This window comes from Hippoglossus hippoglossus, chromosome 21 (assembly GCF_009819705.1).
Source record: "Hippoglossus hippoglossus isolate fHipHip1 chromosome 21, fHipHip1.pri, whole genome shotgun sequence".
Taxonomy (NCBI): Eukaryota; Metazoa; Chordata; class Actinopteri; order Pleuronectiformes; family Pleuronectidae; genus Hippoglossus; species Hippoglossus hippoglossus.
In genome coordinates this window covers 10,670,504-10,689,721 of record NC_047171.1, presented here as the reverse complement: position 1 = coordinate 10,689,721, position 19,218 = coordinate 10,670,504, and the positions used below count along the sequence as shown (strand labels likewise).

The window sequence follows — 19,218 nt, the reverse complement described above, 5'->3', positions numbered from 1 at the left end:
GAAATTTGTCAGTGAATGTGAAGTGTTATCACGTCTTTAATGCTGTTTATCGATGTTCATTTATTGACTGCCAGGCTCAGGAGATAATTCACGATTCATTTTACGATCCGTTATTTAGGCAGCTGATGTGACGGTTCAAAACTCTAGAGCGGTGACCTTATTCTCACATCTGGTGCAACCCCCACTCCCACACCCCCAACCTCCCCCCACCCATGCTGCATAGATAAACAACTGAAAAGCAGTTTTGCTATTTTACTGTGACAGTTAGTTCATGTATGAATAAAAAAGTAATTTTAAATGGTGTATAATCCAACCTCAAGAATGTTCTGATATGCGAATGAGGCGACTGACATGCTCTCTTGCATATCTCACTCACACACACACACACACATACATGCACATACATGCATACAAAGGCCCTTTAAGACGAGTGAGTGGGGGGTTACTGTGCTTACAGGAGACAACAGCTGAGAAGCTTCAGTCTATTTTTGTTCTTCCCCTCATTTAAGTCTCTGAGAAGGAGGTGTGATCATTATGGGGTGCCTGAGAATCACAGGAAAGAAGACAATCCCTTATTTAGTTGCCCTCAACCACAATTCAAGAGAACTGTCTGGAAGAGGCCACTGATACACAAACCCAAAGTCTGATATTTATCCAGGCTGGACTTCAGTGGCACACTGTCGGCTGAACTGGGGTCAAATGTGCGTGGACGGGAGCTAGTTGGAAGCATTAATGCCGGACCAAATCTTGAAAAAAGAAAACAAAAAGACTTTGCAACCTGGGAGCAAAGCCATCGCCGTTCCATATTCACTGTGATGTTTACGCTCAGATAATGCTTGATGGGTTTTGAAGGCTCAAACTGAATCTGTTTAAACCTCAAATATCTTCAAAATGTAGACAAGACACATTCAGTTAAACAGAAAAAGAATAGAAAAACTGAATTGTGATAGCTTTTCATATAAATTAAATTCCTAATGGTGATTGAAACATTTTTAGATCTATACTTTTGTCGAGGAGGTAAAATTACTCAACAGATTTCATTGAAACTTGGTGGAAGGGTTGGGTAAAGGGCAGATCCAGGATATCTTTTCACTATCTTTAACAATGCAATGGCGTTTGTGATACATGGATCTTTCTGACAAAAAAATCTGGCATAGTTAGAGGGATGATATCTATGGGTCTGTGCAATTTGGTGCAGCTTGATTAAATTCAAGGGGACTGTTGGGCCTTGGCAGAGATTTGTGCTCTACTGAGTCCCACTCATGTGATTCAGTTCTCAGATAATATAACTTAACGTTTTGGAGTTTCAGCTCTGATTGTCTTTTTCTTTCATAGGAATTGGTCGCTGGGGATTTGGAATTCTTGGATTCAGTTCATATTATTATTATTCAGTAGAATATTCAAAATATTCAAATATTCAGGCGCTGCTGCAACGTTAAAGTTGAACAAATATCACAACGGTATTTATTGATGAGGTGAATCACAAAATAGATTGGTTAAATTTTCCAACAGTTGAGACAGATGGTGTAAAATCAGCAAGACGCTCCCGTGTACACGCAGTATGTAGAGATATGTCAAGCTCAGCCCGAAGCGCAGCAACTTGCAGCCTCTCCGCAAAGCTCCTCCTTGGACAGACCTCTCTGCCTGTAGCGTCACTCTGAGTTCACTTCAGTCCAGTCCCCTTCCCTAATCTCAAATACACACTAACGCACATCCACTGTCATCCATACACACTCACACACGCACGCATACACGTTCACACAGCGCCGGACGCATTCGCGAGAACTCCGCGTCCAGCTCCTGTGCGCACAGGAGGACCTGTTGGATTGTACAGAGCGCATAAAGCTTTTCTTTCAGTTTTGCTGTGGTGCGAAGTTGTCAAACTACTTTTTCACAAATTTCCCCAGACTCTCTGAGGTGAAAAGTTTTTTTTTTTGTTGGTTTCGGTGGATCTTCCTCAATTCAGCAGCCTCCGATCTTTTGAGAGAATAAACTGGTTAATTGCAAATCAAGTCCTCGAACCGCGCACTCGGAATCAAATCAGCATTTGACGCCTGCAAAAATGAATAATTCCGTGAAATAACTCGCTCCTGCGGACAAAAGGATTTCAAGGTATGTTCTTATCAGCCGTGACTATAGTCTGTGTGCATTACAATAATCCATTCATCTCGGAGGCGTCTTGCTGCCACAGTGCGTAATTTACTTTGATTTCAGCTGCAAGTTGAAAAAGCCTCTCGCAGCCTGTTCGCTCCACAGTTGGTTTTACGCATTTGAATAGTTCTGAGTGCATTCGCGCACTCGTGAGATAAGATAAACACACACACAAGCAGAGAGGGGGAGAGAGAGAGAAAGAGAGACAGAGAGAGAGCAGTAGAATTTCTTTGAGGTCTAATTCTACATCTCTCCTTTACTCTCCCTTCATCATTGAATCCTTCCACACTGTATCTGTCCTTAAGTCAAACCACCAGTCACGTGTGGATTTCCCAAAGGTGTGTTCTGTCTGTGTTGTTTGTTTGGGACAGGTGCAGTTTGGGAGAATGGCTCCAGTGGGGGTCTAATAGAGTTGAGATAGATGATGTCATACGCTGGCAGGTCCTCCTGAAATTAAATTTGTGATTTGGGGCTTTGCAAATTTAACTGACTTGATATATTTGAGAGTAAAGGAGAGAACGAAAGTTTTCTATCTGGATTTTGGGACATGCCCCAGCCCCTTTGCCTCCCTCCATTATTCTTGACGTTCCTTTTTTCTCTCTTTGGCAGTGATAATCACAGTGCAGCATCTCTTCTCGTGGAGCGAAGATGTATCTGCGTGTGTGTGCGCCTGCAGCACTGTTGGCTCTGCTGGTGCTGACTCTTGTGCTTCCCGGTGGCCTGGGCTGTCCCAGAAGCTGTAACTGCTACCAGGCCAACGAGGTCCACTGTACCTTCCGCTCCCTGCTCACTATACCACCTGGACTACCATCACACACACGACGCATAAACTTAGGGTGAGAAACACACACACACACACACACATGAATGAAAGTGCACATGCATGCAAACACACACACAAAGATTCCAACCTAAAGCGCCTTTATTCACTTTACAAACACTCACACAGTTTTGAATTAAAGTGACAAACTACAGTTTAGTAAGAAGCTCACATTGAAATAATGATATATTTGTCGATTTATTGATGTCTGAGGTTAATTATTCTTAATCTGTGCTCCTGTAGGTTTAACAGCATCAGCAGGATCCCTGACAGCTCACTGGCCGGACTTGATAGAGCGGAACTACTCATGCTGCACAGCAACGATCTGCACCATCTCCCAGATGCAGCATTCAAAGATATGAAATCGCTTCAGGTAAACAAGGATCGTAGACATCTGCTCCTCCACAGTGAAAGAACAGAATCTGAGACTGTTCAGTTCAGGTATTAACATCCATATTGAAACTATCCAGTGAGGACCATGCAGGTACTTGTAGTATTTCAACTGTGCTTTTCTGCAGAGAGCTCAGCTCTAAATCTTTCGTCATATGTAGTACTTGTGGTTTCCTGCGTACATATCTCCCTAATGATGAGAGATGATATATGTAAATAGAACAAAACGTAGGGATTATCAAGATATACAGCCTTTCTCAAAGGAAGGACAGGATGCCTCATTGATAAATGTGTCTAAATCTTTCAGTCACTCATGAAAATTGATTGATGAAAGGATACATTTTTCCATTTGTTCTGTGAGTAGCCAACTAGTATGGAAATTGATACAGTTTACAAGATTCCATCCACATTCTCAGCCCATTCTTTCTAATCTCTGTACAATTTATACATAATTGATGCTCCATCATTCGTTTCACTGCTCGGTGACAAGGAAACACACTGGACGTTTTAGCACCAACCTAAGGGCAGAGTTAGCAGTCAGTGGGGAAGTGATATTACTCAACAAGCAATTGTTCCCTTCATCTCCCAGGCAGATACTGATATATTCTCCATTGTGTGATAATAGGATCCATATTTCCATGTGCTGACATAGTCATGTGCTAGATCTGTCCGCAGCTGGAGCTCTTCCAGCTAAGTAGCCTCCCCGGAGAGCAGATTTATCCTAAGCCTCGAAGAAACACAATTTCACAACCTGCCTTTTGTGGTGTACTGTCTTCTTAACATTTTGGTGGGTTCACTGCACATGAACAGATTAGCAATAGATCCCCGAGACTCTTCTGCAGAGGATAAAGGGCTAAAATTTATATTTGAAAAGTCCGAGATCTCCAGTGCTCGAATATCCTTTTTTTCCTTGCTTTGACCTGGTAAACTCACAACATGAATATATCGTCTGGTTTCATGCTGTGGGCTATTTTCTCAATTCTTATACGTGAGATGGGGAGCAGCAGGAAATGTGTCCCCATGTTTTTTGAATTTACACAAGGTGCATTCAGTCATTTCTGCTTACAAACTGTTTTTTCTGCCAACTCTTCCCCCTCATTCCAATCCCCCTCACATGGTTTGTCATAAATTCAATTTACAAGCATGTGGTGTCCAGGGACAGTCGCTTCTTCATCAGCCTTGATGTCTATTATTTGATTGCTCTTCTAATCCTTAATTTCTTCCGCTCGCTTCATTTCCTGCGCCTCCACAGATACTCAAGCTGAGCTATAACAAGCTGAGCGAGATCTCTTCATCCCTGACCTTCTCTGGTCTGACCTCACTGCTGCGTCTCTACTTGGATCATAACCTCCTCCAACACGTCCATCCACGAGCCCTTCTCCAGCTGCCCAGCCTCAAACTGCTACGTCTGCAAGGGAACAGGCTGCATCAGCTGCACCCTCACACTCTGTGCACGCTGTCCCTCCTGAACACATATTACTTCTCGACACTCAGGTGAGCTTCAACATTAACTTTGACTTGAAAATGGGGAGAGCACCTCCTATCTCTCATTAACTCATCTGCGCGAGCGTGACAATCAAGATCATGAAAAACATAATTGAACTGATCAATGGCCAAGTGATCAATAAATATAGTTAACCTCTTAATGTCTGGCTTTCTCCATGACCCCTGTTCAGAAATGACATGCCCAAAATGAAAAATCTTTGCACCTAAAGGGTCTATATGAATAATCTTGGTGTATGCATCTGCAGGCTTGTATTTGTACAGCGGGAATAAAGATATGTTGAATCTTCAGGTAACATTTGTGATTGTGAGTTGTGAGTTATGTGTAAGCATCAGTATGGATGTTACTAGGTCAAAGTAAATGAAGATAGAAAAGAACATGAATGAAAGATTTCATGTCTCCCTAAAAAACTAACAAAAGTTTTAGAGTGAATATCCCCAATGAAATGATGCACTTGTAGCTCTAAACTTCTAAAAATCCATAGCACAATATCATTATATAACATTATATGTGCCAAATTTTATTCTAATAAAGGGAAGATACATTTTACATATAGGCATAATCCCACTATGGGCGTCTGTAACACAATCTGTTCCATTTGAGATTTCTGACTCTAAAAATTATTTATTTTCACTTGTTTGCCACTATTAGTATTTATTCCATCTAAATACAATTGTTTATACAAAAATAAACTACTTAATAAACTTGTAAAAAAATACTTCCCAGGTCTGGAAAAAATGTAATACTGGATTGACACAAAGGTAAAATTGACATCGAAAGCTACATGAGTATCTTTGATACATGTCTTCTGTCTAAAGATGAAGGTAATGATGGAACTGATAAAGATGATGGATGATTTTGTTACATCTGACCTTTCACCTCTCACTGCCCACTCCCACATCCGTCCCTCCATTCCTCTATGACTTGTATTCTACCTCTACCCACCCCACCCATCATCTTGTCTTTGACCTTTCTCTCTCTCTCTCCTTTAGACACTTAGACCTGTCCAACAACAGTCTGACCACGCTGCCCACAGACACCCTGGCGACAGCACCACTGCTCGAGACTCTCGGGCTGCAGGCTAACCCATGGAGTTGCGACTGTAGGATGAACTGGTTTCCCTCTTGGAGTCTGGCTCACCCAGGTGACTGTCACGCCTGATATATAATTAGTTTTTTACTTGCTATTCCTTGTCTCACTCATGCAATTTTATTCATGTGCCATTGAAGTAGCTCAAGGGATAAGAAAGAGATATCCAGTTATCCAGCTCAAGGGATCAGAAAGAGATAAGAAGCAAAGGTGAAGAGAAACACAGTGAATGGATTTGGAAACAGCTGTTAATAATTTCACTCTATAAAAAGCCTTAAAACTGAAACATAATATTTCAAATCCAGACAGATAATTGTAAGATGGGCTAATATCACTTTCAGATATATGTTATCGTGATACTTTCGACATCTCTCCACCTGCTTCTCCTTAGACACTTCTCTCTTTCATCACAGTTTTGTATCTCTTCCACATCTGTCTTGTGTCTGTTATTGAGATGTGAAAGAAGGTAGAGCTGTGAAATGTCTCATTGATACGCCAGACTTAACCTGCCATGACTAATTCACAATGACACCATTGATGTGTGCAGGCAGCTGAAACATGGGCTAATGATTGCCATGTTTTATGAAGTGATGCATATTTACGATTTATGAGTAGATGAAGTCACCATATCTAATTAGTCAGAGATATGAAGGGTAATGAAAGCTTAAAAAGAGATTAGAAGAGAATATGACAGCACTAATATGTGGAGATAGCTGGAATTAGCATTAGTGTGTTTGTATAGTTTTCATGATGTTATGCACTGTTGATATGCTAAGGCAGGCCTTTATGACATAATGTTATCTGTCTCTTTCTTTCAATTAGGCTTAATGAAATGTCCCGGTGGCCCTCAGTGCCCAACCTGCGTGTCACCCAATTCCCTTCAAGGGCGGGGCCTACTTGATCAGATTGATCTACCGTGCACGTCACCTGTCATCGCTTTCCCAGGGAGAAACCCACCTTTGGAGACAGAACTCAGTGAAATCCATTCAAGTGAATCCTTCAGAGAGCCTTTAGGCAGTGCCTCGGTGGGTCTGTCCGACCAACAAGGCAACAGTGTTGATCTGAGCTGCAACGTCACCCACTCCTCCAACTCTCAGGATATTGCTCCTCCCCCAGATCTCTCCCTTTCCTCCTCCTCTCCAATCCCTCTTGCTCTGTCACTCTCCCTGGAATGCCATGTGGAGAGAGAGAGCTATGAACAACTTTGGAGGATCCTGGCTTACTACAGCGAGACTGCGGTTCGCCTTGAGAGGGAAATCATGCTGAGCAAAACCCCGACGTTGGCCTACCGCTACAGGCAGACGGCAGAGACAGATGGATATTATCACACTGGAGTAAAAGCTTCTGTTAAGGTCAGACCACAGTGGTTACTGCAACCAGCTATTAGCATCCAGCTAAACAGAGCACAGTCTAATGCCCACAAAATACACCTTATATACTCAACAAGAGTTTCTGCTCATCCTGGCCCTACATCTTTTCCCTCAACATCCTCTCCTGCTCGTCACCCATGGGTTCTGATTTCAATGAATCAAACCATCACAGCAATGGCAGCCATATCGGGCAGTAAGGTGGAGCTCTCCTGCCCTCTTCTAAGTTCTGGTAACCCCAAAATACAGTGGATTCTCCCAGATGGATCCACACTCATATCCCCCTCTAGCAGCCTGGATGGTAGGCTGCAGGCCTCAGCCTCGGGTTTACATCTACAAAAAGTGCAGCTCTCAGATGCTGGACTTTATTACTGTGTAGTCCAGGCTGGCATGGATGGAGATGCTCTCCCTGTGCGCCTGGCAGTGGAGGAGTCCTCTGTCCCACCTTCTGGAGAGCAAGTGGGACCGCCTGTGACTGGACCAGTTGGGGAGCCTGTCAGTCTCTCCTGCAATGCGTCGGGTTCACCAGCACCTTATTTGAGTTGGGTGTTGCCAGATGGAAATATACTACGGTCTGGATTAGCTGTATCAGGTGGACTCACTGTACAACCAAATGGGAGTCTCTCTTTGTCCAAGCTTTCTCTGAGGGATGTTGGTCATTACCGTTGCATTGCAGTCAACCATTATGGTAGTGACTCTTTGTCCATGCAGTTGGAAGTAAAACCACAACACCCTCCTCTGTTCAGAACTTCATTTCCCAGAGGGCCACAGTCAGCTGCTGGCCGGTCAACCAAGATACGAGCACCTTTATTACGTCAGATGGAGGAAGGATCAGGGGATGAAGAGGAAGAAGAAGAAGAGAAAACTCTTAGGAAGCGTCCAAGACCTAACCAGCCGCTCCCGAACAGACGGTATCCATTTGGAAAAGCAAGAAGACCTGGGCCTGTTAGAGAAGGAACCCTGAGAAGAGGAGGAGGGGCTGTATCCTCCACTGACCAGAGAAGAAACCGCTTTGAAAACAGACACAGAGTCACCACAAACAAACAAAGAATAGACCCTCAGAAATGGGCAGACATTCTGGCTAAAATACGTCAAAAGACGACTCACACTATTAACAATCAAACAGTTACAGTAGAGCCCTCAGCTGAACCGATGGGAAGAGGCAAAGACAGAGATACAGCAAGAGATGATGGAGTGGTTGATACAGAGAGAGTTAGAGTTAAGGGAGCAGGGGTGGAAGCAGAAACTGAGGGGTCATCTGTTGATGACACTGTTTTACAAGAGGAAGGCCTACAAGCGTTTCACCCTGTTCTCACAGAAATGCAGACACACACAGAGACACCAATAGATACAGAGATAGACAGAGGGAGAGGGATCTCAACAGAAACACAGACGGACATAGAGACCAGGACACATATGCAGACTCCAAACCCAGGTCCACGACAGAGACAGTGACAAACTCAGATGAACAGAAAGAGCCAGTTACATCTAAACCATCTCTGGAAGTAATGAAATTGGCCAGCACCAGATGATGGAGATAACAGAGGAGCAAACCCCAACCCAGCTAGAACCAGAGCTCAGAACCCACGGCAGAGACTCTTACCAAATTTGGTTCCAAATTCTCGACCTCAAAGCCCTTGGAATTCTCGCAGGAGGCTTGGACAGCAAAGACGAATCATCAACAGGCCCAGGGTGCAACCTTTGACCCCACCCCGACTTCTCCCTGACCTTACACACCAGAGGTCACAAACAGGAACACCTAATACTACCACTGATCAAAGTAATATATCCCTGCTGGCCTCAACAAACCACACATCCATCTACTTTATTGACAAGGAATGACCATATTAGGACCACTTCAAATGGGTGGCACTTAATCCTCTGTCTCCCCATGTTTCCTTACACTCCTGGGTATCTCAACCTCCCGCTCATTAACTCCCTACTGCCACCCCCTTCACCTCATTATCCCCCTCTCACACAAACCACATATAGACACGATGAGTCATTCAGCCGACATCCCAGAGTCCACTCTTTTCAACACAGGGGACACCAGCGACCCAATCACTCTGATGTTGGATCTCAGAGACACATGTGCCAGACACACAGGCCGGGACACTTACACATGGCGTACAGACACACACAAAAACCCACACAGCCTTAGGTAAACATGTTGATCGACCCTCGAGCAAACACAGTGAAGAGCAGGAGAGGAATTTGTCGGGTGTGCCATATGTTCTCATTCCACACACTGTCTCCTCCACTCACTCATCCGCTGTTTCCTCCACAGTCTCGAGTGCAGTGCTACAGCTAACTCCTGCAAACACTATGACTCTTCCAACCCCTCTCAAGAGTGAAGAAAGACTTTCTAATCCTCCGACAACTACTTTCCCAATCCTGTCCACCACAACTACCATTATTATCCCAAACATCAGCACTACCAGAAGTACTACAACCAGTCTTACCTCTACAACTACCACAACTGCTCTTACATCAACTACTCCCACTACCACAGCTATTTCTTCAACTAGGCCTTCTACGACTACAACAACAACAACTACTGCAACAAGCACTAAAACCTCATTCAAGCTGTTCCCACAACACCCAAACCACAGTACGACAACTACTGTTACAACTTCTACTCCTACTACTAGGAGTACTACAATGACCACCTCGGCCAAAACCTCTCCAACCACTACTGCGGCACCTACTTCTATTACATCTACTGCTACTACTACCACCACAACAATGACATCAACAAGTACCAGAGCATTAATCAGAGAGAGGCCAAGCGTTGGTCGAGTTGACACCCTAGGGAGGCCTGTTTCTGGGGCTTCAAACCAGAGTCGATCACCTCCTGACTGGAAGAACCCCGGGGCTAATTCTATCCCTGACTCACACAGCAGCAGACCACGCTGGTCCCCCTCGCTCCCTGTTGTCCCTGGGGTGAGTTCAGATCAATTCAATTACATAATATTGATATTCTGCAGGGTCTCAGGAGGTTAAACTAGAAAAATGGTTCTTAAATGCAAGGAAACACATTACAACACAAATAAGAGCTAAGGTAGGACCAACAATCTGTTCCTTATTTATTAATTAATACACGTTTATTTGTTCACTGCTTCCAGTCATTTATCCAATTAGCAATTTTTTTCACTACACTTTTAAATGTAATTTGCAATTTGTGTATATACAGCTATTCTTCTTCGTTTGTCAGCTAAGTGGAACTTCAATTCACATTTCCTTTTTTTCTAAGTGAGTGCTGGTCCAGAAAATAACAACACACACACACACAGACACACAACACTCCACTGTGCGAGGCCTCGGGCAGAAGCTTAGCAGAAAAAACAATAGATCTGAAAATAGCCTAATCTGTCTACATGACCTGCTGTTAAACCTGAGGGATATGTATGACAATTCTTCAATTTTAATGGATTTTCCAGAGCTCTGCCAGAGTCCCTGTCAGATCTACAGAAGTGATGAAAGACACATGTTCCAGAATCGACAACATTTTGTGCTTTTAGAGCTTTATCCCATTGGATCAATTGTTAATTAATTTCCACAGCTGTGTTGGCAACTCGCTTCAAACCAAACCACTGGGTCCACCACCAATGGGTCATTCAAAATCTGGGGTGACAGTAATCTGTACTGTGTGTAAATTATCCACTTGAAAAATTCACAAGTAATTACAACATTAAGAATTTCGCTAATTAACAACATCTCAGTTTTTGAGTGAACAACTTTTCTGAATAAACTTCAAAAACATGTTTTTTGGGGGGTTTTTTTGTTGTGTTTTAATTGTTGTATCTATATCTATAGAGATATATATATAGATTTTGAGAGCTTGGTCAGTCATTAGTTAATTACGGTGTAGTAATAATTTAGATTTGATGGGTTTTTTTAGACAATCATTTTTCTTTTTGGTGATGCTGAACTCCAATCACATACTGCTCCCACACGATTTATTCATGGTTTTACTTGTGGGAATAATCTGTTTTGTAAATCTTTTTCACAGGCCCCAGTCGTGAGATCTAGACCAAGAATTGCAGACCCACACATCAGGACAGTGTCATTCCCAGCAGAGAGCATTGCCAGGCTGGCTTGTGAGGCTCAAGGGGAGCCAAAACCTTCCATCACATGGACCAAGGTTGCCACAGGTACACACTTTGCAGATACACACCCATTTATTTGAGCATAGTCACATAAAAGAAACACCAATAAATGTCAAGAATCGGTTTTAAGCCTCAGTTTTGTTTATGCAAAGTAGCCACCTGGAGACCAATCAAACCCGCTTCACTGACGGAACTTTTTGATTATGTCGGGAAACACATAACTGTTTGTTTTCATCTAGAATTCCATTATGCATGTGTCATTTATATGGTGAAAAAACTGCGGGTTTCACATTTAAAATAAAAAAAATAAAGCTTTTTATTTATATCCTGATCTCATGGATTTGAAGGAAGTCAGTCTCCACTTCAATATGTACAATAACTGAATGAATAAAAACACATTTTGCACTGTAGAAATAACCCATCAACACCCATCATTACACACTGGCATGCGTACAATAGGCTTTTCTCTTGGTTGCCATGTGGGAAAGATATATTGCATGAAAATAATGGAACATTTTGTGAACTGCATCACTGGCTTTACTTCACGCTGTGCCACTCGGCATGTCCCCATTTCTCCTTTCCTCCCTGTCTCTTACTCATTCTCCAACTTTCTTTCCCAATTTGTTTCTGTTTTTCTTCACTGCTCTCCCTTGCTCTCTGTCTGTTTGTCTGACTGTCTCCCTTTTTTTCTGTCTCTCAGGGGCGGTGATGTCAATCCACTCCAAGGCTGAGCATTTTGAGGTCCTGCCAAATGGCACCCTTGTTATCCATAATGTGCAGCTGCAGGACAGGGGAACATACATCTGCAGTGCAAACAGCTTCCTGGGTCGAGACAGGTAAGGTTACTGATTCCAGCTATGAAGATTAATGCTCTCTGAGCCCTTTATTCATAATCAACACAGGACACAACATTTTTAGAATTAATTATGGAAGCCCAGTGCAGTTTAATTATAAAGTTTACTGTATTTGTAAAACAAATTCAAATTGGAACTGTTCCAATAGTTCTTGGTTCACCTTTTTTAAGCAGCTTTAAGATACATGCAGAAGTTTGTGACCCAATATGCAAGTGTAAATTCATTGTTTGTTGTGTCTATGTTTCTGTCAGGACTTCTGTTGGAATTATGTATGTATGCCTGAGTGTTTCCTTTATGTACCATATCTGGTTTGTTTTTATTTAAAAATAGAAAAGATTAATATTTATTTTTGTGTTTGCTTTGCTCTTCCATGACAGGTTGCTAACCACCCTGGAAGTATGGACCCGCCCCCCTCGTATGCAGCTGGCGAGTTACAGAGAAGCCACCATTCATCAGGGTGGAGATGTGCTCTTGGAGTGCCAGGCAGATGGTGTTCCCGCCCCTCTGCTGTCTTGGGTTCTGCCTGATCGTTCTGTCCTGACGTCGGCGGCCCCCTCCGCCAGTCGCATATTTATGGACACAAATGGAACCCTCCATATTCCTGCAACTTTACCAAGTGACAGAGGAGTGTATCGCTGTGTGGCCTCAAACACAGCAGGTGCTGCCAGTTCCTCTGTGCGTGTACACGTGTCCTCGCTGCCCCCAGTGATACAGCAACCCAGAGAGGAACACCTGCACTTGTCTCCAGGGAGGCCTGTTTATGCTCACTGCTCTGCCCGAGGTGCCCCACCACCAGCTCTGCGCTGGCGAATACCAGATGGGACTCTGGTTCGCCCATCTCAGTTTCTCCATGGGAACCTCTTTGTCTTGCCCAATGGGACCCTGCATATTCGAAGTGTTGGACCAAAGGACTCTGGGAATTACGAGTGCACAGCAAGTAATGCTGTTGGAGCCGATAAGAGAACAGTGAGGGTTAAAGTCGAAGGGGGAGCAGAAGGCAGAAAAAGTGAAGCAGGTGCAGGAAAAGAAGACACAAAAGCAGTTGCTGTTGAAAAACTATCTCCTTCATATTCAGTCAACAAAGACAGAACTTTGTTTTTCCCTGGCAACCCCACAAATACATTCAACTCCCCTAAACTTCCCCCTCCATTGCACGCTGATAGATCCAGGACCAGGTCTTCTCACCCTCACCAACCTGAATCCACTATCTCGCCTCCTAAAATCAATAAAACAGTCACCACCTCCCACACACACTTCACTGACATCAACAAAACTAAACTTCCCTCTCCCTCCCAACCCTCCACAGTGCCTGCACAAAACACAAAAATCTTGCAGAGTATTGTTAACAAGACAAGAGTTAGTTTTTCTTCCTCCTCTGACAAAAGCAGAACTTCAGCTGTTCTGCATCCCTTGCCTGTCTCCCCCTTCAGCAACGCCCGTATTGTCTCCACATCACCCTCCATTAGTACTGTCCACTACGGGGGGATTTTGCAGCTCCACTGTTCTGTAACTGGCAACCCACCCCCCATTATCATTTGGAGGACCCCCAACAGGAAACTGGTGGACATGCACTTCAGGTACAGGGGGTGCGGGTTTATGCGAGATAAGAGATCACAAATGATTTAAAATTGCATCTTTTATTAACCCTGTTGGCACCATGTCGTATACCATATTATTCTATATTTGTGTCTACATTTGAATTAAAGCTACGACCGTCGTCTGAAGGTGCATCCTAATGGCACCCTGTCAGCCCAGGCTGTAACTGAGAAGGACGCTGGAGACTACCTCTGTATCGCACGCAACAAGGTCGCAGATGATTATCGGCTCCTGCGCGTCACTGTGGCTACCAAGCCTGCCAAGATCGAGTCAAAACATCCACTCAATCAGATGGTGTCGCTGGGCAAGCCGCTGAAGGTGATTTGCATCACTGCCTTGCTGCTATTAATGATGATGTTATTTTCAGTAAACAAATAACATCAATAACAAGATTGATCCCCTTCCCACCAGGTGGATTGTCAGACATCTGGGCTGCCTGACCCAGCTGTTCATTGGAGTCTACCAGATGGCACCATGGTGAATAGTGTGTTGCAGGGAGAGGACAGGGGAGGACGAGCACGGAGGCTCACTGTTTTTGACAATGGGACGCTACTGGTTCCGGCAGTGGGCATGGGGGAGGAAGGGGAGTACACGTGCTATGCTGAAAACGAAGGAGGTCAAGACATGATGAAGGTAAAAGAACATTTCTACCTGGAGATGACTTTAGAATGTTTTGGGGGGGATTTGATGAATATACACAAATTTACATATTCAGATTTATGTAGGGGTTTATATCCAAATTTTGTGCAATTTCAGTTTGCTAACTTTTTCATAAGGAATATTTTAAAACCAAAATTTTAATCCAAAATCTAAGCATTGAAAAACAAAATGGTAATATTAATTTATTCATTCCTTTAAGATCAAAGTGAAGGTCATGATGACACCTCCACCGACCTTCACAGAAGAGAGAAGCTATCACGTCATCAAAGTACGTCTGGGGGCAACTGCCACAATTCGCTGCCAGGCCTCAGGGGGTCTTGCCTCAACGGTGACATGGTTCTCCCCAGCGGGCCGTGTCATTCCACGAAGTTTGGGTTCCGGCCACTACTCCGAGAGGGTTGTGGTGGTCTCAGATGGAACTCTGGAGGTGCGTCTGGCCCAAAAGATTGACACGGGAAACTATACATGCCGAGCAAGCAACTTGGCTGGGGAGAGGAGCACAACGGTGGGCCTGGAGGTGGAGGCTTTTTACCCTGTGACGAGTGGCCAGGTGGCAGGAAGAAGTGCTAACAATGTGCCCAGTAGTAGTAGACCAGGCGTTAATATTGATAACGCAAGAATAATCCAGTATGGAAATAACAATAGAGCCTTGAGCAGGCTGGGTAGTAATAATGGCTACAGTGATAAAAATGGGAATAAAAGCAACACAGAACCAAACACTGGCATTAACACAGCAGCCAGTAACTCTAATCCTGCCCCCAGGAGTGACAATGTCAATGTCGGGGTGAGCAGGGCAAGGAATGTAGGAGTTACAGCGGATAACATTGGAATGGGTAGATATAGACCTGGCATTGTTAGCAGTGTTAGTAATAGTGAGAGTAACAGTCACGGCACAGTTAGAGGAGAAAGTGTACAAAGGAATCCAGGGAGTATTTATAATGAAGTCGTTGCAGGGAGGGCTGGTGCTGATGATAACACAAGCAGAGATAATGGCAGGATAAGTGGCATTTCTAGAAATGTTGCTTTAAGCAGCAGTGCAACTAATAGTGGAGCTGGTACTGGCACACTCAGAGGAAATTGGTTCGGTCGGAGTAGCAATATAGACGTTACCAATGATGACAGCAGGAATAGTGGTGCTATAGCTGCTAGTAATACAGGCGCTAAATACTCTACTAACACAGTTGTGGGTGTGGTAACGACAGTGAAGCAGCGAGCTGTGAAAGGCCGGAATGTTCTTTTGCCATGCCCCTCCCAAGGCTCCCCTCCCCCTCGCCTGGCCTGGCTTCTGCCTGGTAACGGCGTCTTGCCGGCTCCTTACTATGGCAGTCGACTCACTGTGCACAGAAACGGCTCATTGGAGCTGCGGGGTGTGCGGGCGACTGATGCTGGTACCTTGGTTTGTGTTGTGAGAGGTGAGAGAGGAGAGACAAGAATACAGGTGGAGCTGGAGGTCTCTGAGCCACAGGAGGAGGCCAGGTCTCCACACAGAGGATCAGCTGTGGAAAGACCCGTGCAGAAAACTGACGGTTTAATCGAGGCACCTAAATCAGGAGCATCGTTGGCTTCAGCCAAGTCTTTAAGCTCAGCGTTGCCTGAGAAGATTCATCCAAGAAACCCGGTTACTCAAATGCCTCTGCGGAGGGCCCTGAGTTCACCTGCTGCACCTCGTCCCCTTGGCCCTCCACCCCGCTCACCTGGCCCTGTCCCAGAGCAGACAGTGAGCACCAGAACAGCCTCCTTGGTGACCATCATTAATGGAGAAAACCTTCGCCTGCCATGCCCTCAAACCCCAGGATATACCCAGGGAGCCCTCTCATGGACCATGCCCAGCGGCAAGGTGCTGTCCCGGGGTGAGAGTGGTGACTCGGGCCATTACCTAGTCCAAGAGGATGGAACACTCACAGTGCAACAGGCCTCCGTGTTCGACCGAGGCACCTACACCTGCAGGTCCACCAGTAACGACTCCTCCACAGTTTCACTCATCACGGTTCCTGTCATCGTCATCGCCTACCCCCCACGAATCACAGCAGGCCCCTCACCTGTAACTTACACGCGGCCGGGGGTTGCTGTGGAGCTGCCGTGCCAGACCATAGCAACACCGCGCGCAACAGTGACCTGGGAAACACCAGACCTGACACAGCTGAGAGTGATGGGCCAGGCTCGTATCTATGGCAACCGCTACCTTAGTCCTCAGGGTTCGTTGGTGATACAGAACCCGACAAGTCGGGATACAGGGTTTTACAGATGCACCGCGAAAAATGTAATAGGAGTGGACACCAAGGCGACCTATCTACATGTTATATAATGGAGTGATGCAAACACACAACACATGAGTAATAGAAAGACAGAGACCCACCAGTCTTCTGTAATGGTGAATGGACTCTACTGCTGTCAACACTATGTGTCCCTCATGCCCAAAAGGAACTGCAAGGCTCTGTGCAGGAGATACTGTTCAATCTCAGAGAAGACACTACTAATATAAAGTACATGTCTCATGTTATTGTATTTCTTAAGGTATAATTTTCCATTACAGTACTGTTTTTATGTCAGGAGTTCTCAGAGCCACACGTTTGCCTCTACAGGAACAGAGTATGTTGCAAAAGGATTGTTTTATTTAGCTTGTGGTACATAACTTCTTGTCTGTCCATCATCTAACTGGGCTGTTTTCCTGACTTGTGTTAAAAGAATGTGGACAAAATCAGTATCTGAACAATCCAAGAACATTGCGTTTACGTCTTGTGTACAAACTACTAACGTTTTCATCATGTCAAAAACCCTGCAGCTTTAAGTGTTTGTCAGGGATTATGGGATCATTCTTACATTTTGCAGAGTCTCATACAAATACAATATACAATACCACATAAATGCAATACAAATCCCCCATAGCAAACATTTTTTTCTTGGCTTTATTGCTTTACTATGTGTAATAACATTAAACTAAAGGGTACAGCATATCATTGAGTCACTGAATGATATGGACACCACTCGTCATCACACAGAAGCTTTTTTTATACATAATGTAACATAATATAATCTTTCATTTTGTTTCATATTTATAAACTTGCTTGTAAAATGTTGCACATTGGAATTTGAATATACATAATACACCTTAAAACTATTTAAATATGTTTTTGCATACTCTATGTAGCAAACATTAATTTAAACAAGCCACATTATTTGCCTTCACATTAGATCTTTGACAGGCATGATGACAGGGGACGTCAGCGTTACGATCCAGCCAAACACCAGCTCCTTATTTGTGGGTTTCGAACCGTGGCATCAACTAAATCTCACATTCCGGCAGTATTACTGGGGTAGAACAAGATGTGGTACAAAGCATTCATGTTAACACATTAGCCAAACCATTGGAAGAGTGATCGTCATGATTTGTTTTGACATAACGATTGTATAAATATACGTGTGGTCCAAGAGTTCTGCCCTAAGTATGTGCACAATTCAAGTAGCTTATAGTTTGCAAGTCTGTTTTCATATTGTCCTTAAATTATTTTTCTTGTAAAGACTCTTTAGTGAGACACCAGTGTTTTTTCATAAAAGAGGAAACTATTAAATGTTACTATGTATGTCCGACGTCTCATTAGCCGTGAAGAATGATTGTTATATTTTTAACTGCTTCATTTTATAAATAAAAATGGAAAAGAATTGAAAGTGTTACTCCATGAAACGTCGACAGCAGACACGCACTTTTGTTCAGATATGGTTCATACACAGTGTGTGTGCTTGCGTGAGTGTGTGTATGAAGTCAGAGTGAGAAAAGACAACACCTAGTGGGAGTGCAAGAGTGAGGAAAGAAACTTCTCCTTGGGTGTATTATGAGAACAGAAACTCTTTATCCGCTGCTCAGCTGTCAAAACCAGGAAATGGGGTCTTAACTGTGGATGAGACACATGTTGATGACATCATATTCCTCTCTCTGGGAAACGCAATAAAAATCACAGCAGCCTGCAGGGCGACTCCACACACCACCAACCTGTGCTCACACCTGCCAAGTGTAGTTTATACTGGGATTCAATGAATAGCTTTTTTTCATCTTGCAGCTTTATACTAAAATCATTTTAAATAGTTATTTTTTCTCTCACCAATCTAAACTCAATGCCCCATAATGACAAATCTGAGTTTTAGACACTTTTGTAAATTTATTAAAAATGAACCTGATGTATTACATTGACGTAAATATTCAGACCCTTTATCCTGTCCTTAGTTCTGCCAAAGGTGCATCAACCTTTGGCAACCATTTGCAGCCTTAAGTCTTGGCTTTGATGCAGCAAGCTTTGCACATCTGGATTTGGATACTTGTGAGTCTCAAGCGCTGTCAGACTGGGTGAGGACTGTCGGTGGGAAGCCATATTCATGTCTCTCCAGAGAAATTTGTTTGGGTACAACTGGCTGGTTCACTCAAGGACAAATACAGAGTCATCCCTAAGCCACACCTGTGTTGTTTGGCTGTGTACGTCGAGTCACGGTCCCGGTTGTTCCAAACCTCTTCCATTTCAGGATAATGGAGACCATGAGCTCCTGGAAAAGTAAATCCTTTAATGCAGCAGTTTCTGTAGCCCTTCGTATTTCTCTGCCATGACACAATCGTATATCTAAGCTCTGCACGATCCCTTCGACCTCGTTGCTTAGTTTCTGCTCTGATCTGCATTGTCAGCAGTCAGAC

The 19,218-nt window shown here is 43.9% G+C and overlaps 1 pseudogene; it reads left to right on the top strand.

Annotated features, from left to right (window-relative positions):
- The first annotated feature begins 1,418 nt into the window (after window positions 1-1,418).
- On the top strand, window positions 1,419-18,197 carry LOC117755093 (annotated as a pseudogene).
- The last annotated feature ends 1,021 nt before the right edge of the window (window positions 18,198-19,218 follow it).